Below are 25,448 nucleotides of genomic sequence, written 5' to 3' on the forward strand. Positions count from 1 at the left end.
GTGTCCTGTGCTCCCCAACCCCTGGTCCCTCTCTGCCTTCCCTCCCAGCTCCCTGCTTCTCTTATCTGTGTCTCTCAGCTTCTCCCCATATCTCTGCCTCACACCCCCTTCCTCTCCACTCTCCCGTCCTCCCCCCACCAAGGTGCAGACACTTCCTGTGACATCACCTGGGTGGGCTCCACCTGCCAGTTCCACCTATTCTGTTCCCCTCCTCCAGGAGAGACTTCTGGCCCCAACTCTGCATCCTTTGCATACCCCCAGGCTTGGCTGAGTATTTTCCTTCTTTTTAAAAAATTTAGATTTATTATAATCGTTCCATACAATAGGAGGGATAAAGTGTGGGAAAATGCAGGGGACATGGGAACAAAATGACATGGCTAGGGACAGAGCTTATATCCTGTGAGAACTGGATGAAAAGAAAAGTTCAGGGATGGAGTGAGGGGGACTGGGGATGGAGGTCACAGAAGGTCTAGGCTGTCCTTTTTCAAGAAGGTCCAAAAGTGTCTGGATTCACTATTTACCCTAAAATTCTGTCTCTTATCCTGCTTCTGGCTCTAGTGGCTCCTTATTTTGTCTAGAGCCTGACCCCAAACATCCCCACCTTCTGCAGATTGTACCCTTGTCTTCCCTGCTTCTCCCCTTCTCCAATCTTATCCCTTCCCCATTTGGGACAGAATCTAGGATTCCCCTCCTTTCGCCTGTCTCTCCCCCTGGTAAGAAACAAAAGTAGTAACTCCCCAGGAACTAACAGACAGTAGTGGGAGGGGTGAGGAAGGAGGGGAGCAAGGAGCATCATGGAGAAGGCTCACAGACCTGGAAGGGCAGGGCAGGGGTATAGAGAAGAGAGGGGCAAGGGCAGTGGCCGCTCCTGTCTTTGGTACCCGTGCTCACTGTCCAGGGGGCTTCAGCACAGCTGAGGGGACAGGTGTGTGGGGTCAGGTCTGCTGGGCCCCTTTCACCACTGCTGTCCTAGGACAGAACTCAGGGGTACGTTTGCTGCAGAATTCACAGACAGGGTGACATCCTGGCAGAGCTCCTGCGTGTGGTTGGAAACGGAAGCCGTGCTTGGCGTCTTGCCACACACAAGACACTGCACCTTCTCCCCGTGTGGCACCGGGTGTGCTGCAGTAGGTCCTTCAGAGCAAAAGGTGTCACACATGTCACAGGTGAAGGGCCGTCTGTGGAGGGCACTGTGGAGCGTGACTGCTGAGAGGAAGCTCTGGCCACCCTGCGAGAGGCTGTAGGGCTTGTGAACTGCGCCTCCTGTCCTGCGCGCCCTCGTGGTAGCTCACAGGGTCCTCGTACTTGCGTGCATGGGCAGAGCTCCTAGTCCAAGGCCATAGCTACTGAGGATTTAGATGAATGACACCGCGGAAGGCTTGCTGCCCCTCTCAAAGGTGTGCTCCCCCAGTGTGTCCTCCTGAGATGGTCGCAGTCGCCTGCCACCTGTGCACCATGTGTCACTGCAGCCTCTCCACTCCCCACAACACTGTCTGCCCTTCCCCAGGTGTCTCTGCTCAGCTGAGGTCCTCAGGAGGCTCAGGGGCGCCATGCTGGGCATCTCCATAGCAACCAGGGGACCTGGCCATCCTTGGCAACTGGGTGGATAGCCTCTGCCTCTGGAGCTTACAGCTGTTCTGGAACTCCTTGGTGCACAGGGCGCACATGTAGGGCCCTTGCTCTTCATCTTTTTCTCCCAGAAGGATGAGAGCCCGGTGATGGCGACCGTTTGGATGTGGCTACAAAGGCGACGGTGGTGGCTGCCGTGATGGTGGTGGCAGAGATGGATGCGGCCTATAGAGCGGGCAACAACACCAGTGGGTGAGGCGGGAGACCCTTCAGAGCATTGTGTCCACTGTGGGGCCAGCTGGACCAGGGGTACAACACTAAGGGCAGCAGAGATGGCAGCGGACTCCTGAGCAGCAGGGAGAACCAGGAGCAAGGCCACCTTGAGAATCTCCACCTTGGTGCTGGGGTGTGGTTGAGGGCGCTGGCACTGCCTGGAATGGACTCTGAAACAGCCCTGAGAGACAAAGAAGTGGTTCTGGAGCTCAGCTCCAGCTTGCAGGGGGTCTAAGCATGTTCCTGAGGGGGCTAGAAGGAGTTCAGGAGGCATCCCTCTCCATGGGGCTGTGGGGTGGGCAGTAGACTACAAGGGAACAGAGGGATCAGGGACTCTGCTAATGTGGGGTCTCCGGGGCTCAGCAGGGACTTGAGGCATGTGGCCTGTAGGGCCAAGGCTCAAGGCACCACTCCTGAACCGTTGGGCTGTGTCATGCCTAATGCAAGGCCCTAGGGCCTCCAGGCTGCCAACCCACAGCAGTTGGCCAGTGGAAGATACAGAAAGAAGAGTCTGGGCCAGTTCTTTTCATTCCCTGGTGACTGGGGGTCCTGGTCTTCCCCCCTGTCTCCCACCCTCTACCCAGCAGGCAGCGAATAGCACAGGGAGAAAGGAGAAGGCATTGCTCTGGGGACAAGATGTACAGATAGACAGACCCTCCCCTGCATCTGCCCTTCTTGCCCTCAAGCAGGTGCACATCAGTCCCAGCTGAGGCAGGGGATACAGCCTAGGACTGTTGGAACAGACAAGATCAAACACCCAGATATCTTTCCCCTTCTGTTCTGTCATGACAGCCTTCCTTCCAGTCCTGCCTGTCTCCTTTGCCTCTAGGAATTCTGGCTCTGTAGTCTTGACTGGACCACTCATCCCCTACCCAAATAACACCTGAAACACAGGAGTAGCTCAGTTATTGCCCCTGTCTGTCTCCTGCAGATGTGTTAGGACACAGTCAGTGTGATTGGTAGGTTTTCCTCAATTGGTGATTCTTCCTCAGATCTGAAACGCCTCTTTCTGCTCCAAGTTCAATGTTCTGTTTTAGTATAGTTAGTATAGACTCTGTCCCTTTAGGAACCAGCTGTTGACCTCCTCTCCCCTCCCCTTACCTCCACCCCAAGTCTTTGAGGCACAGAACTGAGGGTTTAGAGGCGTGTCAGCAGTGTCAAGTAGAGACAATGCTGCCCCTTTCCTTGTGACCCATGGACTGTGGGCCCATCACTAGTGCATTCAGCCCTGGGTCTCTAAGAAGTTTCAGCCTTCTCCACCTCTAAGAAGTCTTGCTTCTGTTTGAAGACTAACATTCTGGGAAAGAGGAAGAACCTTCCTTTGATCACTGTTTCAGGGTCCTGGGGTCTCTTCATTATGATTGTCTGGAGCAGGAAGCTCTGCAGGCAGGACCACATGTTTACTTCCTCCAGTGCAAGGCTGATGCTCATTCAGTCAGAATATGCTGTGAACGCTGAGTGACTGTCTCAGGAAATCCGTCGTGGTGAAGCTTAAGACAAGTTCCTTTTAGTTTTATTCCTGGTGTGATTGGAAATGTGGCTGAGGGGCCAGGATGGATGGTGGTGATAGAGGAACCTGTAGGAGATGCTGGGAGAGGCAGCTGGGTGAGGGGAGGTGCTTCTGTGCTTGATTACAGGACTGCTGAGTGGGCTCTTTCACTGGATCTGGTACTGACCTACAAGCCACCACAGGCCGGGCTCCACCAGGCTCCCCACACTCTCCTCCTACCAGCTAGACCTCCTCCACACCCAGGACCTTGGAAAGTTTTTTACTTCTTAATTCACAGCTAAAAACATCACCCAACAAAGTCCCATTTAAGCCTCAGTCCACCACCTCACCCATGCAGGGCCCCACTGGTCTTCCGTTACGACCTTTATCCTTGCTCCAGGATTCCTGCTAAACCACCTCCTTCCTACTTTCACATCCTTCCCAGTCCCCTTCTGCACTTTGGTCCCAACTCCCTGAGGCCCAGCCTTGTTAGTACTCATACCCCTGAGTCCCCTCCTCCAGGAGGACCTTTCATCCCAGGGCCTCAACTCCCTGAACGCACCCTTTGAGCTCTCCTCCAAGTCCTGGCTGTGCTTGGCCAAGCTCCTTCCCTGTCCCTGCGTTTGGCTTGCATCTTCTTCCTGTTTCTCCTCTGAGACAGAGAAAGCCCATGGGTAAGTGATTTCTTCTATTTATAGAGTTGGCAGGAAACTGTGAAATGTTGGAGGAAATCTTCCTCCAGGGAGGAAGATGGCTGGGCTAGGAATGCCACTGGCTATAGAAGTCCTGTGGGTTTGAGCAGAGGTTATTTTATGGCACGAGAGCTAGAGTTTGATTGTGGGTTGTTAGACCAGTACCATGAGCATTTGGGAATGGCAGGTAGGTTTATTTGGATCAGAAGGATTTGGTAGCCTATATATTCTCCTCCAGCCCAGAAAGGTTCTCAGCTCTGATGAGCAAAATATGAGTTAGGGGAGGTTATTTCTTGGTGCTTCTCCTCCAGTGTCCTCCCCACCTCTTTGACCTGCCCTCCTGGGTGGCCTTTCCTTGCTCACCTGGTGCAGAGCTTCCTTTCTTCATCTTTGTCTTTTCCACAGGGCCCAGCACATAGTATGTTTTGACATGTTCATGGAATGAATGAAGATTTTTTTCATTGGTCTTTGCTGCCTCCTTCGTGTTTTACTTTGTTTCTCACTGGAGATTCTGAAAGTCTCTGTGTCTTATCTTCTTAGGGAGGACATCGGTATGCGCTTTGCAGAATAGCAGGCCCAGTGTGATAAGGTGGTCCCTCATTGTCAGAGAGGATTTGAGGGTTTTTTCCCTCCAGGATCAAGGAGCTAAATATGTATTTTTATACTTGTTGAAAAAATCTCCGTGCATTTCTTACCTAATTTTGAAAAGTTAGGTGGGGATTGATTATAGACAAGGTTGGGCTAGGAGGAAAGATTACCAAGGTCCCCTGGGCTGTGGCTGCCTTGTGGTCATTAAAACTCTGAGTCACCAAGAGGTGGTTTGCTATTATCCCTAACATATTTGAAACCCTTTTTATTTCGAAGGCTCTTGGACCTTAAATGGTTCTCCACCTTCCCCACCTCCAGACTGCCATGTACACTGCGGGCAGCACCCCAACCCCAGAAGGCCAGACAACACTGCACATCCATGCAGGACACCTGTGTTTTTTATTACATGTGGCCAATGTTGATTTCTAGGTTGTCCTTCTCTCGCCCTCTAGCAGCTCTTGGGCTGCTTTTCTCCATTATCAATTGATATGTGTTATGTGCTTCCAGAAGGCAGATTCATCTTAACCTTAGTTGAAGCAAAACATATAGAAAGGCCAATTTCTACACCAAGTATATTCCAAATTGAAAAATAGGATTTTTGGATGATATTCATTTGGTTTATACTCATCCCTTTTTTCTCTGATTATCGCAGAAATCACAAAGCAGAGTGGGGATAGGAAAGAACTAGGAAGAGGGATTCACAGTGTCCCATAAAAAGTGGTGTCAGAGGCTCTTTGTTGTAGATTATGTTGCCTGAGCCAGGGTGAGGCAGGTGGTTCTTGGTGGACAAGTCGTATGGATATATATTTAGAGAAGAGCTCAGGACTTTGAGGTGAACACAACTTTCATATGATTGAGATCATCTGGTATCTTTCCTGCAACAAAACAAAACAATTAACTTTCCAAAGGAGTTGGTGGTGTGGAGCAGCCACCGAGGGCTATTTCAGAAGCAGGCCAAGCCTGGTGAGACAGGATGGAGAGATACAGATAGCCAAGTCCTTTCACAGGAGGACAGAAGGACACACGTAAAGATATGAAGGAAGGTATCCAGAAAGATAGTTGCTCTTTCCTAAGCCACATTGTGTGCAGTGTATTACTGAGAGTGTGTTTTGGGAGGAGGTTCATGGAAGGAGGAGCCGTGGGCTCTGAACACTCACAACTCCTAGTCTAACAGCAGACACAGAGTATGGTGATGGTTGGGATCACTAGATGGATTTCTGGATTCTGTGCTTACAAGGAAAGGAGGGATTTGGGTGAAAAACAAAGCTGTTTAGGGGCACCTGGGTGGCTCAGTGGGTTAAGCCGCTGCCTTCAGCTCAGGTCATGATCTCAGGGTCCTGGGATCGAGTCCCACATCGGGCTCTCTGCTCAGCGGGGAGCCTGCTTCTCCCTCTCTCTCTGCCTGCCTCTCTTGTGATTTCTCTCTGTCAAATAAATAAATAAAAAATCTAAAAACAAACAAACAAACAAAGCTGTTTAGTAAGACTTCTTGGAAAAAAAAACAACTGTGGATCAGTGCTCCCCTACATTATAGCTGTAGTTTGGAAAATGAGATGGACAGGCAGGTAGATTATGTTCTAGTGATTTCTCCTAAGAACTTTTATTAGGTGCTCTGTGATGGCAGGATTCAGGATTCAGAAAATGGAGTAGAGAATCATAGGGAGAAATAGAAAAGAAAATGATTATCAATGTTGACATCTATGTATCCATCACTTTCTTTTTTTTTTTTTTAATTTCTTTTCAGCGTAACAGTGTTCATTGTTTTTGCACCACACCCAGTGCTCCATGCAATACATGCCCTCCCCAATACCCACCACCTGGTTCCCCAACCTCCCACTCCCTGCCCCTTCAAATCCCTCAGGTTGTTTTTCAGAGTCCATAGTCTCTCATGGTTCATCTCCCCTTCCAATTTCCCTCAACTCCCTTATCCTCTCCATCTCCCCATGTCCTCCATGTTCTTTGTTATGCTCCACAAGTAAGTGAAACCATATGATACTTGACTCTCTCCGCTTGACTTATTTCACTCAGCATAATCTCTTCCAGTCCCGTCCATATTGCTACAAAAGTTGGGTATTCATCCTTTCTGATGGAGGCATAAATACTGTATCGTGTATATGGACCACATCTTCCTTATCCATTCGTCCATTGAAGGGCATCTTGGTTCTTTCCACAGTTTGGTGACTGTGGCCATTGCTGCTATAAACATTGGGGTACAGATGGCTCTTCTTTTCATTACATCTGTATCTTTTTTTTTCCATTTTATTTATTTTTTCAGCGTAACAGTATTCATTGTTTTTGCACAACACCCAGTGCTCCATGCAAAACGTGCCCTCCCCATTACACACCATCTGTTCCCCCAACCTCCCACCCCTGACCCTTCAAAACCCTCACGTTGTTTTTCAGAGTCCATAGTCTCTTATGGTTCACCTCCCCTTCCAAAAAATTTTTTTTTAATAAACATATAATGTATTTTTATCCCCAGGGGTACAGGTCTGTGAACCGCCAGGTTTACACACTTCACAGCACTCATGATAGCACATAACCTCCCCAATGTCCATAGTCTCCTCCCCCTCTCCCAATCCCACCTTCCCCCAGCAACCCCCAGTTTGTTTTGTGAGATTAAGAGTCATTTATGGTTTGTCTCCCTCCCAATCCCATCTTGTTTCATTTATTCTTCTCCTACCCCCCAACCCCCCATGTTGCTTCTCCACGTCCTCATATCAGGGAGATCATATGATAGTTGTCTTTCTCCAATTGACTTATTTCACTAAGCATGATACCCTCTAGTTCCATCCACGTCGTCGCAAATGGCAAGATTTCATTTCTTTTTATGGCTGCATAGTATTCCATTGTGTATATATACCACCTCTTCTTTATCCATTCATCTGTTGATGGACATCTAGGTTCTTTCCATAGTTTGGCTATTGTAGACATTGCTGCCATAAACATTCGGGTACACGTGCCCCTTCGGATCACTATGTTTGTATCTTTAGGGTAAATACCCAGTAGTGCAATTGCTGGGTCATAGGGTAGTTCTATTTTCAACATTTTGAGGAACCTCCATGCTGTTTTCCAGAGTGGTTGGACCAGCTTGCATTCCCACCAACAGTGGAGGAGGGTTCCCCTTTCTCCACATCCTCTCCAGCATCTGTCATTTCCTGACTTGTTAATTTTAGCCATTCTGACTGGTGTGAGGTGATATCTCATTGTGGTTTTGATTTGTATTTCCCTGATGCCGAGTGACGTGGAGCACTTTTTCATGTGTCTGTTGGCCATCTGGATGTCTTCTTTGCAGAAATGTCTGTTCATGTCTTCTGCCCATTTCTTGATTGGATTGTTTGTTCTTTGGATGTTGAGTTTGCTAAGTTCCTTATAGATTTTGGATACTAGCCCTTTATCTGATATGTCGTTTGCAAATATCTTCTCCCATTCTGTCAGTTGTCTTTTGGTTTTGTTAACTGTTTCCTTTGCTGTGCAAAAGCTTTTGATCTTGATGAAATCCCAATAGTTCATTTTTGCCCTTGTTTCCCTTGCCTTTGCCGTTGTTCCTAGGAAGATGTTGCTTCGGCTGAGGTCGAAGAGGTTGCTGCCTACGTTCTCCTCAAGGATTTTGATGGATTCCTTTCTCACATTGAGGTCCTTTATCCATTTGGAGTCTATTTTCGTGTGTGGTGTAAGGAAGTGGTCCAATTTCATTTTTCTGCATGTGGCTGTCCAATTTTCCCAGCACCATTTATTGAAGAGGCTGTCTTTTTTCCATTGGACATTCTTTCCTGCTTTGTCGAAGATTAGTTGACCATAGAGTTGAGGGTCTATTTCTGGGCTCTCTATTCTGTTCCACTGATCTATGTGTCTGTTTTTGTGCCAGTACCATGCTGTCTTGATGATGACAGCTTTGTAATAGAGCTTGAAGTCCGGAATTGTGATGCCACCCACTTTGGCTTTCTTTTTCAATATTCCTTTGGCTATTCGAGGTCTTTTCTGGTTCCATATAAATTTTAGGATTATTTGCTCCATTTCTTTGAAAAAAATGGATGGTATTTTGATAGGGATTGCATTAAATGTGTAGATTGCTTTAGGTAGCATAGACATTTTCACAATATTTATTCTTCCAATCCAGGAGCATGGAACATTTTTCCATTTCTTTGTGTCTTCCTCAATTTCTTTCATGAGTACTTTATAATTTTCTGTGTATAGATTCTTAGCCTCTTTGGTTAGGTTTATTCCTAGGTATCTTATAGTTTTGGGTGCAATTGTAAATGGGATTGACTCCTTAATTTCTCTTTCTTCTATCTTGTTGTTGGTGTACAGATATGCAACTGATTTCTGTGCATTGATTTTATATCCTGACACTTTACTGAATTCCTGTACAAGTTCTAGCAGTTTTGGAGTAGAGTCTTTTGGGTTTTCCACATATAGTATCATATCATCTGCGAAGAGTGATAGTTTGACTTCTTCTTTGCCGATTTGGATGCCTTTAATTTCCTTTTGTTGTCTGATTGCTGAGGCTAGGACTTCTAGTACTATGTTGAATAGCAGTGGTGATAATGGACATCCCTGCCGTGTTCCTGACCTTAGCGTAAAAGCTTTCAGTTTTTCTCCATTGAGAATGATATTTGCGGTGGGTTTTTCATAGATGGCTTTGATAATACTGAGGTATGTGCCCTCTATCCCTACACTTTGAAGAGTTTTGATCAGGAAGGGATGCTGTACTTTGTCAAATGCTTTTTCAGCATCTATTGAAAGTATCATATGGTTTTTGTTCTTTCTTTTATTAATGTGTTGTATCACATTGATTGATTTGCAGATGTTGAACCAACCCTGCAGCCCTGGAATAAATCCCACTTGATCGTGGTGAATAATCCTTTTAATGTACTGTTGAATCCTATTGGCTAGTATTTTGGCGAGAATTTTTGCATCTGTGTTCATCAAGGATATTGGTCTGTAGTTCTCTTTTTTGGTGGGATCCTTGTCTGGTTTTGGGATCAAGGTGATGCTGGCCTCATAAAATGAGTTTGGAAGTTTTCATTCCATTTCTATTTTTTGGAACAGTTTCAGGAGAATAGGAATTAGTTCTTCCTTAAATGTTTGGTAGAATTCCCATGGGAAGCCGTCTGGCCCTGGGCTTTTGTTTGTTTGGAGATTTTTGATGACTGTTTCAATCTCCTTACTGGTTATGGGCCTGTTCAGGTTTTCTATTTCTTCCTGGTTCAGTTTTGGTAGTTTATATGTCTCTAGGAATGCATCCATTTCTTCCAGATTGTCCAATTTGTTGGCGTAGAGTTGCTCATAGTATGTTCTTATAACTGTCTGTATTTCTTTGGTGTTAGTTGTGATCTCTCCTCTTTCATTCATGATTTTATTTATTTGGGTCCTTTCTCTTTTCTTTTTGATGAGTCTGGCCAGGAGCTTATCAATCTTATTGATTTTTTTCAAAGAACCAGCTCCTAGTTTCATTGATTTTTTCTATTTTTTTTTTTTTTTTTGGTTTCTATTTCATTGATTTCTGCTCTGATCTTTATGATTTCTCTTCTCCTGCTGGGTTTAGGGTTTCTTTCTTGTTCTTTCTCCAGCTCCTTTAGGTGTAGGGTTAGGTTGTGTACTTGAGACCTTTCTTGTTTCTTGAGAAAGGCTTGTACCGCTATATATTTTCCTCTCAGGACTGCCTTTGTTGTGTCCCACAGATTTTGAACCGTTGTGTTTTCATTATCATTTGTTTCCATGAATTTTTTCAATTCTTCTTTAATTTCCTGGTTGACCCATTCATTCTTTAGAAGGATGCTGTTTAGTCTCCATGTATTTGGGTTCTTTCCAATTTTCCTCTTGTGATTGAGTTCTAGCTTCAGAGCATTGTGGTCTGAAAATATGTAGGGAATGATCCTAATCTTTTGATACCGGTTGAGACCTGATTTGTGACCCAGGATGTGATCTATTCTGGAGAAGGTTCCATGTGCACTAGAGAAGAATGTGTATTCTGTTGCTTTGGGATGAAATGTTCTGAATATATCTGTGATGTCCATCTGGTCCAGTGTGTCATTTAAGGCCTTTATTTCCTTGTTGATCTTTTGCTTGGATGATCTGTCCATTTCAGTGAGGGGAGTGTTAAAGTCCCCTACTATTATTTACATCTGTATCTTTAGGGTAAATACCCAGCAGTGCAATTGCAGGGTCATAGGGAAGCTCTATTTTTAATTTCTTGAGGAATCTCCACACTGTTCTCCAAAGTGGCTGCACCAACTTGCATTCCCAGCAACAGTTGCAGAGGGTTCCCCTTTCTCCACATCCTCTCCAACACACGTTGTTTCCTGTCTTGCTAATTTCGGCCATTCTAACTGGTGTAAGGTGATATCTCAATGTGGTTTTAATGTGAATCTCCCTGATGGCTAGTGATGATGAACATTTTTTCATGTGTCTGATAGCCATTTGTATGTCTTCATTGGAGAAGTGTCTGTTCATATCTTCTGCCCATTTTTTGATACGATTATCTGTTTTGTGTGTGTTGAGTTTGAGGAGTTCTTTGTAGATCCTCGCTATCAACCTTTTGTCTGTACTGTCATTTGCAAATATCTTCTCCCATTCCGTGGGTTGCCTTTCTGTTTTGTTGACTGTTTCCTTTGCTGTGCAGAAGCTTTTGATCTTGATGAAGTCCCAAAAGTTCATTTTTGCTTTTGTTTCCTTTGCCTTTGGAGACATATCTTGAAAGAAGTTGCTGTGGCTGATATTGAAGAGGTTACTGCCTATGTTCTCCTCTAGGATTCTGATGGATTCCTGTCTCACATTGAGGTCTTTGATACATTTTGAGTTTATCTTTGTGTACGGTGTAAGAGAATGGTCGAGTTTCATTCTTCTACATATAGCTGTCCAGTTTTCCCAGCAGCATTTATTGAAGAGACTATCTATTTTCCACTGTATATTTTTCCTGTTTTGTCAAAGATTATTTGACCATAGAGTTGAGGGTCCATATCTGGGCTCTCTACTCTGTTCCACTGGACTATGTGTCTGTTTTTATGCCAGTACCATGCTGTCTTGGTGATCACAGCTTTATAGTAAAGTTTAAAATCAGGTAATGTGATGCCGCCAGTTTTGTTTTGTTTTTCAACATTTCCTTAGCAATTCAGGGTCTCTTCTGATTCCATACAGATTTTAGGATTATTTGCTCCAGCTCTTTGAAAAATACCAGTGGAATTTTGATCGGAATGGCATTAAAAATATAGATTGCTCTAAGCAGTATAGACATTTTTTTTCCCCCTTTTATTAATTTTTTCAGCGTAACAGTATTCATTCTTTTTGCACAACACCCAGTGCTCCATGCAAAACGTGCCCTCCCCATCACCCACCACCTGTTCCCCCAACCTCCCACCCCTGACCCTTCAAAACCCTCAGGTTGTTTTTCAGAGTCCATAGTCTCTTATGGTTCGCCTCCCCTCCCCAATGTCCATAGCCCGCTCCCCCTCTCCCAATCCCACCTCCCCCCAGCAACCCCCAGTTTGTTTTGTGAGATTAAGAGTCATTTATGGTTTGTCTCCCTCCCAATCCCATCTTGTTTCATTTATTCTTCTCCTATCCCCCTCCCCCCCCATGTTGCTTCTCCATGTCCTCATATCAGGGAGATCATATGATAGTTGTCTTTCTCTGATTGACTTATTTCACTAAGCATGATACGCTCTAGTTCCATCCACGTCGTCGCAAATGGCAAGATTTCATTTCTTTTGATGGCTGCATAGTATTCCATTGTGTATATATACCACATCTTCTTGATCCATTCATCTGTTGATGGACATCTAGGTTCTTTCCATAGTCTGGCTATTGTAGACATTGCTGCTATAAACATTCGGGTACACGTGCCCCTTCGGATCACTATGTTTGTATCTTTAGGGTAAATACCCAGTAGTGCAATTGCTGGGTCATAGGGTAGTTCTATTTTCAACATTTTGAGGAACCTCCATGCTGTTTTCCAGAGTGGTTGGACCAGCTTGCATTCCCACCAACAGTGGAGGAGGGTTCCCCTTTCTCCACATCCTCTCCAGCATCTGTCATTTCCTGACTTGTTAATTTTAGCCATTCTGACTGGTGTGAGGTGATATCTCATTGTGGTTTTGATTTGTATTTCCCTGATGCCGAGTGACGTGGAGCACTTTTTCATGTGTCTGTTGGCCATCTGGATGTCTTCTTTGCAGAAATGTCTGTTCATGTCCTCTGCCCATTTCTTGATTGGATTGTTTGTTCTTTGGATGTTGAGTTTGCTAAGTTCCTTATAGATTTTGGATACTAGCCCTTTATCTGATATGTCGTTTGCAAATATCTTCTCCCATTCTGTCAGCTGTCTTTTGGTTTTGTTAACTGTTTCCTTTGCTGTGCAAAAGCTTTTGATCTTGATGAAATCCCAATAGTTCATTTTTGCCCTTGCTTCCCTTGCCTTTGCCGTTGTTCCTAGGAAGATGTTGCTGCGGCTGAGGTCGAAGAGGTTGCTGCCTGCGTTCTCCTCAAGGATTTTGATGGATTCCTTTCTCACATTGAGGTCCTTCATCCATTTGGAGTCTATTTTCGTGTGTGGTGTAAGGAAGTGGTCCAATTTCATTTTTCTGCATGTGGCTGTCCAATTTTCCCAGCACCATTTATTGAAGAGGCTGTCTTTTTTCCATTGGACATTCTTTCCTGCTTTGTCGAAGATTAGTTGACCATAGAGTTGAGGGTCGATTTCTGGGCTCTCTATTCTGTTCCACTGGTCTATGTGTCTGTTTTTGTGCCAGTACCATGCTGTCTTGATGATGACAGCTTTGTAATAGAGCTTGAAGTCCGGAATTGTGATGCCACCAACTTTGGCTTTGTTCTTCAATATTCCTTTGGCTATTCGAGGTCTTTTCTGGTTCCATATAAATTTGAGGATTATTTGTTCCATTTCTTTGAAAAAAATGGATGGTATTTTGATAGGGATTGCATTAAATGTGTAGATTGCTTTAGGTAGCATAGACATTTTCACAATATTTATTCTTCCAATCCAGGAGCATGGAACATTTTTCCATTTTTTTGTGTCTTCCTCAATTTCTTTCATGAGTACTTTATAATTTTCTGTGTATAGATTCTTAGTCTCTTTGGTTAGGTTTATTCCTAGGTATCTTATAGTTTTGGGTACAATTGTGAATGGGATTGACTCCTTAATTTCTCTTTCTTCAGTCTTGTTGTTGGTGTACAGAAATGCAACTGATTTCTGTGCATTGATTTTATATCCTGACACTTTACTGAATTCCTGTACAAGTTCTAGCAGTTTTGGAGTGGAGTCTTTTGGGTTTTCCACATATAGTATCATATCATCTGCGAAGAGTGATAGTTTGACTTCTTCTTTACCAATTTGGATGCCTTTAATTTCTTTTTGTTGTCTGATTGCTGAGGCTAGGACTTCTAATACTATGTTGAATAGCAGTGGTGATAATGGACATCCCTGCCGTGTTCCTGACCTTAATGGAAAAGCTTTCAGTTTTTCTCCATTGAGAATGATATTTGCAGTGGGTTTTTCATAGATGGCTTTGATAATATTGAGGTATGTGCCCTCTATCCCTACACTTTGAAGAGTTTTGATCAGGAAGGGATGCTGTACTTTGTCAAATGCTTTTTCAGCATCTATTGAGAGTATCATATGGTTCTTGTTCTTTCTTTTATTAATGTGTTCTATCACATTGATTGATTTGCGGATGTTGAACCAACCCTGCAGCCCTGGAATAAATCCCACTTGATCGTGGTGAATAATCCTTTTAATGTACTGTTGAATCCTATTGGCTAGTATTTTGGCGAGAATTTTTGCGTCTGTGTTCATCAAGGATATTGGTCTGTAGTTCTCTTTTTTGGTGGGATCCTTGTCTGGTTTTGGGATCAAGGTGATGCTGGCCTCATAGAATGAGTTTGGAAGTTTTCCTTCCATTTCTATTTTTTGGAACAGTTTCAGGAGAATAGGAATGAGTTCTTCTTTAAATGTTTGGTAGAATTCCCCTGGGAAGCCGTCTGGCCCTGGGCTTTTGTTTGTTTGGAGGTTTTTGATGACTGTTTCAATCTCCTTACTGGTTATGGGCCTGTTCAGGTTTTCTATTTCTTCCTGGTTCAGTTGTGGTAGTTTATATGTCTCTAGGAATGCATCCATTTCTTCCAGATTGGCCAATTTGTTGGCGTAGAGTTGCTCATAGTATGTTCTTATAATTGTCTGTATTTCTTTGGTGTTAGTTGTGATCTCTCCTCTTTCATTCATGATTTTATTGATTTGGGTCCTTTCTCTTTTCTTTTTGATGAGTCTGGCCAGGGGTTTATCAATCCTATTGATTCTTTCAAAGAACCAGCTCCTAGTTTCATTGATTTTTTCTATTGTTTTTTTGGTTTCTATTTCATTGATTTCTGCTCTGATCTTTATGATTTCTCTTCTCCTGCTGGGTTTAGGGTTTCTTTCTTGTTCTTTCTCCAGCTCCTTTACGCGTAGGGTTAGGTTGTGTACTTGAGACCTTTCTTGTTTCTTGAGAAAGGCTTGTACCGCTATATATTTTCCTCTCAGGACTGCCTTTGCTGTGTCCCACAGATTTTGAACTGTTGTGTTTTCATTATCATTTGTTTCCATGAATTTTTTCAATTCTTCTTTAATTTCCTGGTTGACCCATTCATTCTTTAGAAGGATGCTGTTTAGTCTCCATGTATTTGGGTTCTTTCCAGCTTTCGTCTTGTGATTGAGTTCTAGCTTCAGAGCATTGTGGTCTGAAAATATGCAGGGAATAATCCTAATCTTTTGATACCGGTTGAGACCTGATTTGTGACCCAGGATGTGATCTATTCTGGAGAAGGTTCCATGTGCACTAGAGAAGAATGTGTATTCTGTTGCTTTGGGATGAAATGTTCTGAATATATCTGTGATGTCCATCTGGTCCAGTGTGTCATTTAAGGCCTTTATTTCCTTGTTGATCTTTTGCTTGGATGATCTGTCCATTTCAGTGAGGGGAGTGTTCAAGTCCCCTACTATTATTGTATTATTATTGATGTGTTTCTTTGATTTTGTTATTAATTGGTTGATATAGTTGGCTGCTCCCACGTTAGGGGCATAGATATTTAAAATTGTTAGATCTTCTTGTTGGACAGACCCTTTGAGTAGGATATAGTGTCCTTCCTCATCTCTTATTATAGTCTTTGGCTTAAAATCTAATTGATCTGATATAAGGATTGCCACCCCAGCTTTCTTCTGATGCCCATTAGCATGGTAAATTGTTTTCCACCCCCTCACTTTAAATCTGGAGGTGTCTTCGCGTCTAAAATGAGTTTCTTGTAGGCAACATACTGATGGGTTTTGTTTTTTTATCCATTCTGATACCCTGTGTCTTTTGATTGGGGCATTTAGCCCATTAACATTCAGGGTAACTATTGAGAGATATGAATTTAGTGCCATTAGTAGCCTGTAAGGTGACTGTTACTGTATATTGTCTCTGTACCTTTCTGATCTACTACTTTTAGGCTCTCTCTTTGCTTAGAGGACCCCTTTCAATATTTCCTGTAGAGCTGGTTTGGTGTTTGCAAATTCTTTCAGTTTTTGTTTGTCCTGGAAGCTTTTGATCTCTCCTTCTATTTTCAATGATAGCCTAGCTGGATAGAGTATTCTTGGCTGCATGTTTTTCTCGTTGAGTGCTCTGAATATATCATGCCAGCTCTTCCTGGCCTGCCAGGTCTCTGTGGATAAGTCTGCCGCCAATCTAATATTTTTACCATTGTATGTTACTGATTTCTTTTCTCGGGCTGCTTTCAGGATTTTCTCTTTGTCACTAAGACTTGTAAATTTTACTATTAGGTGACGGGGTGTGGACCTATTCTTGTTGACTTTGAGGGGGGTTCTCTGCATCTCCTGGATTTTAATGCTTGTTCCCTTTGCCATATTAGGGAAATTCTCTCCAATGATTCTCTCCAATAGACCCTCTGCTCCCCTCTCTGTTTCTTCTTCTTCTGGAATCCCAATTATTCTAATGTTGTTTCGTCTTATGGTGTCACTTATCTCTCGAATTCTCCCCTCATGGTCCAGTAGCTGTTTGTCCCTCTTTTGCTCGGCTTCCTTATTCTCTGTCATTTGGTCTTCTATATCACTAATTCTTTCTTCTGCCTCATTTATCCTAGCAGTGAGAGCCTCCATTTTTGATTGCACCTCATTAATAGCTTTTTTGATTTCAACTTGGTTAGACTTTAGTTCTTTAATTTCTCCAGAAAGGGCTTTAATATCTCCAGAGAGGGTTTCTCTAATATCTTCCATGCCTTTTTCGAGCCCGGCTAGAATGTTCAGAATCGTCATTCTGAACTCTTGATCTGACATAGTACCAATGTCTGTGTTGATTAGGTCCCTAGCCTTCGGTACTGTCTCTTGTTCTTTTGTTTGTGGTGATTTTTTCCGCCTTGTCATTTTGTCCAGATAAGAGGATATGAAGGAGCAAATAAACTACTAATAGGGTGGCAAAGACCCCAGAAATGCGCTGTAACCAAATCAGAAGAGACCCCAAATTGGGGGGGGGGGAAGGGGATAAAAAACAGGTTCTAAAAAAAAAAAGAAAAAAAAAAAAAAAGAAAAAAATTTAAAAAATAAAACAAATAAAAAAATATAAAAAAGAAAGAAAAAATATATTTATTTAGATGAACTAGTCAAAAAACGTTAAAAAAGAAAAGGGTAAAAGTTTTTAAAAAAATTTAGCAGAAGAAGAAAAAAGAAAAAAGAAAAAAAAATTGAAAAAAGAAAAAAAAATAAAAAATTGAAAAAAGAAAAAAAAATTGAAGTAGCCGCAAGACTAAAGAATCATGGGGAGGAAGCCATGAGTTCCATGCTTTGCTTTCTCCTCCTCTGGAATTGCTCTGTTGTCTTAGGAATTGAATCTGCTTTCTCCTTGATAGATGAACTTCGTCCTGGCTGGATATTTTGTTGATCTTCTGGGGGAGGGGCCTGTTGTAGTGACTCTCAAGTGTCTTTGCCCGAGGCGGGATTGCACCGCCCTTACCGGCGGCCGGACTAAGTAATCGGCTCGGGTTCGCTTTTGGGAGCTTCTGTTCCCTGAACGCTTTCCGTAGAGTTCTGGAGGACGGGAATGAAAATGGCGGCCTCCCAGTCTCCGGCCCGGAGGAGCCGAGAGCCTGGGGCCCCACTCCTCAGTGCGCCCCCAGAGGACAGCACCCAATCACTCCCGTATCCCCAGCCTCTAGCCGCGCTCCGAGCTCACCCAGCCCGCGACCAGTTCAAGGTAACCCCGAGCTGAGAGTTCAGTCCTCGGCTCTGTCTTGGCAGCCGGCTTCTCCGTTCTAATAGCTGCGAGCTCTCCGACACTCCGACACCCCCGATCCTTCTGTGACCCTGCGGGGCCTGGGGCCACGCTGGCCCCGCGTGGGCTTCACCCCGGTTTAGCCCCTGGAGCAATGTCCCTCAGTGGAACAGACTTTTAAAAGTCCTGATTTTGTGCTCCGTTCCTCCGCCGCTTGCCGGGAGCCGGCCCCTCCCCCCGCGGTCTATCTTCCCGTCGTTTTAGATTCACTTCTCCGCCAGTCCTACCTTTCAGAAAGTGGTTGATTTTCTGTTTCTAGAGTTGCTGTTCTTCTTCTCTTCGCTCTCCCGTTGGATTTGTAGGTGTTTGCTATGTTTAGATAAGCTATCGAGCTGATCTCCTGTTACCTGATGTAGTCTCAGCCTGCTACTTCTCCGCCATCTTGACTCCTCCCCCAGTATAGACATTTTAACAATGTTTATTCTTCCAATCCAAGAGCATGGAACAGTCTTCCATCTTTTTGTGTCTTCTTCAGTTTCTTTCATGAGTGTTCTGTAGTTCCTCAAGTACAGATCCTTTACCTCTTTGTTTAGGTTTATTCCCAGGTATCTTATGGTTCTTGTTGCTATGGTAAATGGAATCGATTCTCTAATTTCCCTTTCTGTATTTCCATTTTTAGTGTATAAGAAAGCCACTGATTTCTGTACATTGACTTTGTATCCTGCCACGTTACTGAATTGCTGTATGAGTTCTAGTAGTTTGGTGGTGGAGTCTTTGGGGTTTTCCATATAAAGAATCATGTCATCTGCGAAGAGAGAGAGTTTGACTTCTTCCTTGCCAATTTGGATACCTTTTATTTCTCTTTGGTGTCTGATTGCCATTGCTAGGACTTCTAATACTATGTTGAACAAGAGTGGTGAGAGTGGGCATCCTTGTCGTGTTCCTGATCTCAATGGGAAGGCTGCAAGCTTTTTCCCATTGAGGCTGATATTAGCTGTGGCTCTTTCATAGATAGATTTTATGAAGTTCAGGAATGTTCCCTCTATCCCTATACTTTGAAGCATTTTAATCAGGAACGGATGCTGGATTTTGTCAAATGCTTTTTCTGCATCAATTGAGAGGACCATGTGGTTCTTCTCTTATTGATTTGTTCTATCACATTGGTTGATTTGTGAATGTTGAACCATCCTTGTAACCCAGGGATGAATCCCACCTGGTCATGGTGGTATCCATCACTTTCTAATCCCTTAATTGAATGCCCTGCCAGGCTTTCCCAGTTCATTCTGCTTCCTGTTTGGAAAATCTCATTCTGGTTCTTCCTGGTCGCCCATCTAGGTTCTGAAGACCTCTCGAAGCATAAGCTCAGGCTTTTCTGATTTGTCAAACTGATCTCTTGTTTTGCTGTGATGGAAATGTGAAGAATTTCCAGAACTGGATTCTGACTGAAACTAATCCTATAGATCTGTCAAATCATGAATGAGGAACATTGCATTTCACTATGTCTTTTTGAACGTTATCCCAGAGGGATTAAGAAAAGACACCTGTTCACAACTATCCCAGAATGATACTGGAGAGTATGAAGTCTATAAAGCCTCCAGAGAATCTCTGGGTGTCTGATTGCTTACTCAAATAATGGTGCAATGATACTAGCCTACTGATGCTTCTAGCAGGGCCTTCATATGATTTTGTAGGATGGACGTAAAACATTTGGGTCTACATCAACATTGATTTTGGTCTACATTGGGGTGGATGGATTTGGTCTATATACAGTTGGTGTGGAGCATGTTGGTCTCCATCAGGATGGGTTTTTAGTGACCTGGCATTCAGCCTTTGCCAGACTGGGATGGGATTTGAGAGGTGTAGTCGTAGGGGTGGTAACGTAGGTACGTGAGTTGGAGGAGGTGGCTGTGTTTCCTCTTGGTCTAATGGGCAGACAGTTTGGGGGCTGCCATGGCTTCAGATTCAAGGCTTGGTTGCACCTAGTATTAGTTGGAGAATTTGGGTTTCTAGCTTTGTGGAGAAAACATGAAGCAGGTTCTAGTCTAAGGAGTTTTATTTTAGAAAGGGAGACAAAGGATTCTTCCAGGTAACATGCAAACAGAATATAGTCCAAAGTAAGGTCCTAGGTGGGAGAATGCCTGATAAGTGATCCGTTTGGTGAGGTTGTTTCTAGAAGATTCCTGGGGGATAAGCTGGGATATTTATTTTCTTTAGCATGAGCTGAATTTGTTTACTTTAGCTTTTTTTCAACCTTTCTGGAAGGTTATCTGACCTTTACTACTATTTCCCTAAGACGAAATTTAGGCATTTATTATTACTGCAATGGTTTCTCTCTTCCTTTTCTGCACAGACTGGGACTGAGAATCATTATTACTACTACTATTATTAATATTATATATTAGAATCCTGATCTGTATTAGTATCTGTAGCAAATATTTAACGGATCCATCTAGTTGGCAACTTGATTTGCTGGCTTGAGGTGTGGTGGAGCTTGTTTTGTGTTTTTGGTGGAGGGCATGGAAGGAAGGCTTAAAGATGCTCTAGTTATTGGATTATGGCCATGCTGTAGATAGTGCTTGAACTGATGCTTTCTGAGGAAACAGTTATTCACAATGTCTTGATGGGGGTAATTTCTGCCTCTTCCATGCAGACTTCTCAGGCTGACCCACAGTGCACAGGTTTTTACTAGTCTTGCCAACCCTGGAAAATGTGATCCTTAGTTCTTTTACCTTTCATCAGCTAGTAAGCCATGTGGGATCTTGACATGCCCTTGCCTTGACTGTTCACTTCTTACTTAAGTATATCCTTCCTGTTTGGCAGTTTATGTATCTTTTACTTATTTGGACAGGTGGGGAGGTATTATTCATGAAGCCCTAAATTGTAAGTTCCCAGAGAGTAGAATTCTGTATATGCCACCACCATCTTGCACTGTGTGTAACTGAGTATGTGATGATTTGGGGGGAATATTGGTGGTGTTGATAAATTGGGGAATGGAAACGGTGCTTTTGCTTGCTTTCGCACAGAGAATCTCTGTGGTTCCTGAATTTTCCTTTGTATTCATTTATACTTAGTTGAAATCTGGATTTTAACAGATTGAACCCAGTCTTTGTCACTTAGAAACTTGTGTGGTTTCTACTTGATAGACCATCCAATTTCTCTGTTTAGAAGGTATAGGTATTACAGACAGTGCAGGCAAATGGTAGCAAATACAGTAACACCTTTTCTCTGGGAGTTTAGACTGCAAGGATACTTCCCTATTCTCCTGAAAAATGTGAAATCCTATTCTACTCCCATTCAATCCTTTCACTATTGTCCCACTTTCCCTTCTGCAGACTAGCCTTACTTGTAGTTTTTACAGTGGAGAACCATGTCATGTTGTCCAATGTCAAAGCTTTAGATAGTTTGTTTTCCAAATTAAGTAAAGCAGTGGAAGGAATAAATCTCTGCATTGTCCATCTGTTCGGTTGTCACACATCAAGAGCGTGACACTGGAGCAAATCACAAACGTCACAGATAGTGCACTTTGTCTAGGCTGCCTTGGGTTACTTCCCTTGTGCTTCCACTTTGTTATGGTGAAAGAGACTTGGATTTCCATTCTTCTGTCAGACTCTGACTTTGCTGAACTGGCCTGTAAACCCCATGGAGGTACTTCCTTGGCTGTGGCCAGTTAACTCTTTGTACCCCAGGCTTCAGCTGGGGAAGGAAAGGCAAGCCGGAAGCATCATCAGGAAGAAATTGCTCTGGGCTCCACTCACCACCTACTATTTCTTCCCAGCGCAGAGTTCTAGCCCTGAGTTCTCCCACCGGACATTAGTGAGGGGAGAAAGGGGGGGCAAGTTGAACATACTGGAGAGATCCAATCCTATCTGTACGTGTGACCAAGCCATTTCTGGAAGTAGGGTCATTTGAACAGGGTTTGGATTGAGTGTTTTTAGGGAGAGAGGGAGTCTGTATGAGGACTGATGCTCATGCCAGCAAGATGTACATGTGTGGGAAAAGATTTGTCCTGTTCAGGCAGGGGCCACAAGAAAAGTGGTGAAAAAGTAAAAAGAAAGACATAGAAATACAATCTTTGATGTTTGGGTTTGATAGAGAGCTGGAAACTGCTTGTTTGGGAGTGTTTTTGTGTGAGTATGTGTCTGTGTGTGTCTTTTTAATACTTGAGACTGTGTGTGTCATTTTCCAGAAGGTCGGTAGAGAGTACTCCCACTTCAGTTGTGTGGGGCACTGTCATAGTCAGAAAGAATGTGATAGGGCTTTATTGTATTTCAAGGTAGGGGAGCACTCTCTGATGGCTACTGGGTGAATCTGACTGAGAGGTGAGAGCATGTTGTTGTTAGAGTTATCAATGTTATGCACCAGGAGGGTGGACAAAATATTGTAGCAGGTGGCTGGCCCTGGCTATGCAGTATTTGCAAACCGTAGGAACCTACTAGGTAGAGGAAGTATGAACAAGGTCCTAAGTGTCTATGTGACTTCATGTCAGCTGAATTGAATGTGGGCTAGGTTGGTGATCTCCAAATATCTGAAACCAATGATTTCAGTTGGAATTCCTTCAATTTATTCAAAACTTTCATGCAATTTTTTGGAATGAAGTCCTTAAAGACTGCTTTGTCAATCTCCTTGTTTATGGACATTTTTAGGGTTTTCTTTGTTTGAAGCTAAAATGGAAAGGCAATCCCTTATCTTATCTGTAGATCTTCCCATACTAATGGCATGTTCACAGTGGCCATTCTTTCTTATGTCAAGTCCCTATTTGTTAATAACTTTAAAAGTATGGTGATGTGATCCAAAAATAGACAAGGAAGTATAATGATGCCTGATGTCCATTTGTCCTTATGATAATTTCTATGAGTGATCAATAAATATTTTTAAACATTTTTATTTAGTTTCAATTAATTAACATATAACGTATTAGTGGTTTCAGAGATACAGGCCTGCGATTCATCAGTCATATATAACACCCAGTGGTCATTACATTACATGATCTCCTTAATGTCCATCACCCAATTTGCCCATCCCTCAATCCCCCTCCCCTCAAGCAACCCTCAGTTTGTTTCCTTTAATTAAGAGTCTCATATAGTCTGTGTCCCTCTCTGGATTTTTCTTGTTTCATTTTTTTCCTTTATTCCCATAGGATCTTCTGCCCTGTTTTTTAAAATTCCACGTATGAGTGAGACCATATGATAATTGGCTTTCTCTGATTGACGTATTTCACTTAGCATAATACCCTCTAGTTCCATCTGTATCATGGCAAATGGCAAGGTTTCATTTTTTTATGCCTGCACAATATTCAAGTGTGTGTGTGTGTGTGTGTGTGTGTGTGTGTGTGTGTGTGTTGTGTATATACCACATCTTCTTTATCCACTCATCTATTGATGGACATCTAGGTTCTTTCCATTTTTTGGCTATTATGGACATTACTGCTATGAACATTGGGGTACAGATGTCCCTTTGGGCCACTACATTTTTGTCTTTGGGGTAAATACCTAGTAGTGCAGTGCTGGGTCATAGGGTAGCTCTATTTTCAACTTTTTGAGGAACCTCCAGACTCTTTTCTAGAGTTGCTGCACCAGCTTGCATTTCCACCAACAGTGTAGGAGGGTTCCCCTTTCTCCACATCCTCATCAACATCTTTTGTTTCCTGACTTGTTAATTTTAGCCATTCTGACTGGCATGAGGTTGTATCTCATTGTGGTTTTGATTTGTATTTCTGATAATGAGTGATTTTTGAGCATTTTTTCATGCGTCTGTTGCCCATTTGTGTGTCTTCTTTGGGGATATGTCTGTTCATGTCTTCTGACCACTTCTTGGTTGGCTTGGTTGGATTATTTGTCCTTTGGGTGTTGAGTTTGATAAGTTCTTTATAGATTTTTGAATACTAGCTCTTTACCTGCTACATCATTTGCAAATATTGTCTACCATTCTGTCAGTTGTCTTGGTTTTGTCAACTCTTTCCATTGCTGTACAAACTTTTTTATCTTGATGAGGTCCCAGTAGTTGATTTCTGCCTTTGTTTCCCTTGCCTTTGGAGAAATGTCTAGCAAGAAGTTGCAGCAGCCAAGGGCACAAAAGTTGCTGCCTGTGTTCTCCTAGAGGATTTTGATGGATTCCTATCTCACATTTAAGACTTTCATCTATTTTTGAGTCTATTTTTTGTGTATGGCCTAAGGAATTGGCCCAGTTTCATTCTTCTACCTGTGGTTGTCCAATTTTCCAGCACCATTTGTTAAAGAGACCGTCTTTTTTCCACTGGATGTTCTTTCCTGCTTTGTCAAAGATTAGCTGGCCATAGAGTCAAGGGCTCATTTCTGGGTTCTACATTTTTTTTATCATTGATCTATATGTCTTTTTTTGTAGTGGTACCATAGTGTCTTAATGATTATAGCTTTGTAACAGAGCTTGAAGTCCAAGATTATGATGTCATCAGGTTTGGTATTCTTTTTCAACATTGCTTTTGCCATTTGGGGTCTTTTTTTAATTTTTAATTTTTATTAACATATATTGTATTAATTAGCCCCAGGGGTACAGATCTGTGAATCGCCAGGTCCACACACTTCACAGCACTCACCATAGCACATATCCTCCCCAGTATCCATAACCCAATGACCCTTTTCCTACCCCCCTGCCCCCAGCCACCCTCAGTTTGTTTCATGAGATTAAGAGTCTCAAGAGTTTGTCTCCCTCCTGATCCCATATTGTTTCCTCTACTCCTTTCCTACCCCCCAACCCTCCCATGTTGCCTCTCAACTTCCTTGTCTCAGGGAGATCATATGATAGTTGTTTTTCTCTGACTGACTTATTTCGCTAAGCATAATACACTCTAGTTCCATCCATGTCATTGCAAATGGCAAGATTTCATTTCTTTTAATGACTGCATAGTATTCCATTGTATATATATATATGCGACCTCTTCTTTATCCATTCATCTGTTGATGAACATCTAGGTTCTTTCCATAGTTTGGCTCTTGTGGACATTTATGGTATAAACATTTGGGTGCACACCCCTTTGGATCACTACATTTGTATCATTAGGGTAAATACCCAGTAGTGTGGTTGCTGGGTCGTAGGGTAGCTCTATTTTCAACTTTTTGAGGAAACTCCATGCTGTTTTCCAGAGTAGTTGCACCAGTTTGCAATCCCACCAACAGTGTAGGAGGGTTCCCCTTTCTCCACATCCTCGCCAGCATCTGTCATTTCCAGACTTGTGAATGTTAACCATCCTGACTGGTGTGAGGTGGTATCTAATTGTGGTTTTGATTTGTATTTCCCTGATGCGGAGAGATGTGGAGCACTTTTTCATGTGTCTGTTGGCCATCTGTATGTATTCTTTGCCAAAATGTCTGTTCATGTCCTCTGCCCATTTCTTGATTGGATTATTTGTTCTTTGGGTGTTGAGTTTGGTAACTTCCTTATAGATTTTGGATACTAGCCCTTTATCTGATATGTCATTTGTAAATATCTTTTTCCATTCTGTCAGTTGTCTTTTGGTTTTGTTAACTGTTTCCTTTGCTGTGCAAAAGCTTTTGATCTTGATGAAGTGCCAATAGTTTATTTTTGCCCTTGCTTCCCTTGCATTTGGTG

General features: G+C 43.1%; 1 protein-coding gene and 1 pseudogene across 5 annotated transcripts in view; one reads left to right on the forward strand and one right to left on the reverse strand.

Annotated features, from left to right (window-relative positions):
- LOC123946625 (cationic amino acid transporter 3-like) overlaps window positions 1–25,448 on the forward strand; it is a 245,849-nt gene that overhangs the window by 200,545 nt on the left and 19,856 nt on the right. For 3 of the 5 annotated variants that reach the window (XM_046012215.1, XM_046012216.1, XM_046012212.1), the window contains exon 1: window positions 3,878–4,005. The exons of 1 other annotated variant lie outside the window; for it this stretch is intronic. The gene's annotated coding sequence lies outside the window, so the exon portion shown is untranslated. Of the gene's footprint in view, window positions 1–3,877; window positions 4,006–25,448 lie in introns of those variants that run through there. One more of the 5 variants, XM_046012213.1, reaches the window with a different exon arrangement.
- LOC123946365 lies at window positions 793–2,277 on the reverse strand (annotated as a pseudogene).

This window comes from Meles meles, chromosome 7 (genome assembly GCF_922984935.1).
Source record: "Meles meles chromosome 7, mMelMel3.1 paternal haplotype, whole genome shotgun sequence".
NCBI classification, from domain to species: domain Eukaryota; kingdom Metazoa; phylum Chordata; class Mammalia; order Carnivora; family Mustelidae; genus Meles; species Meles meles.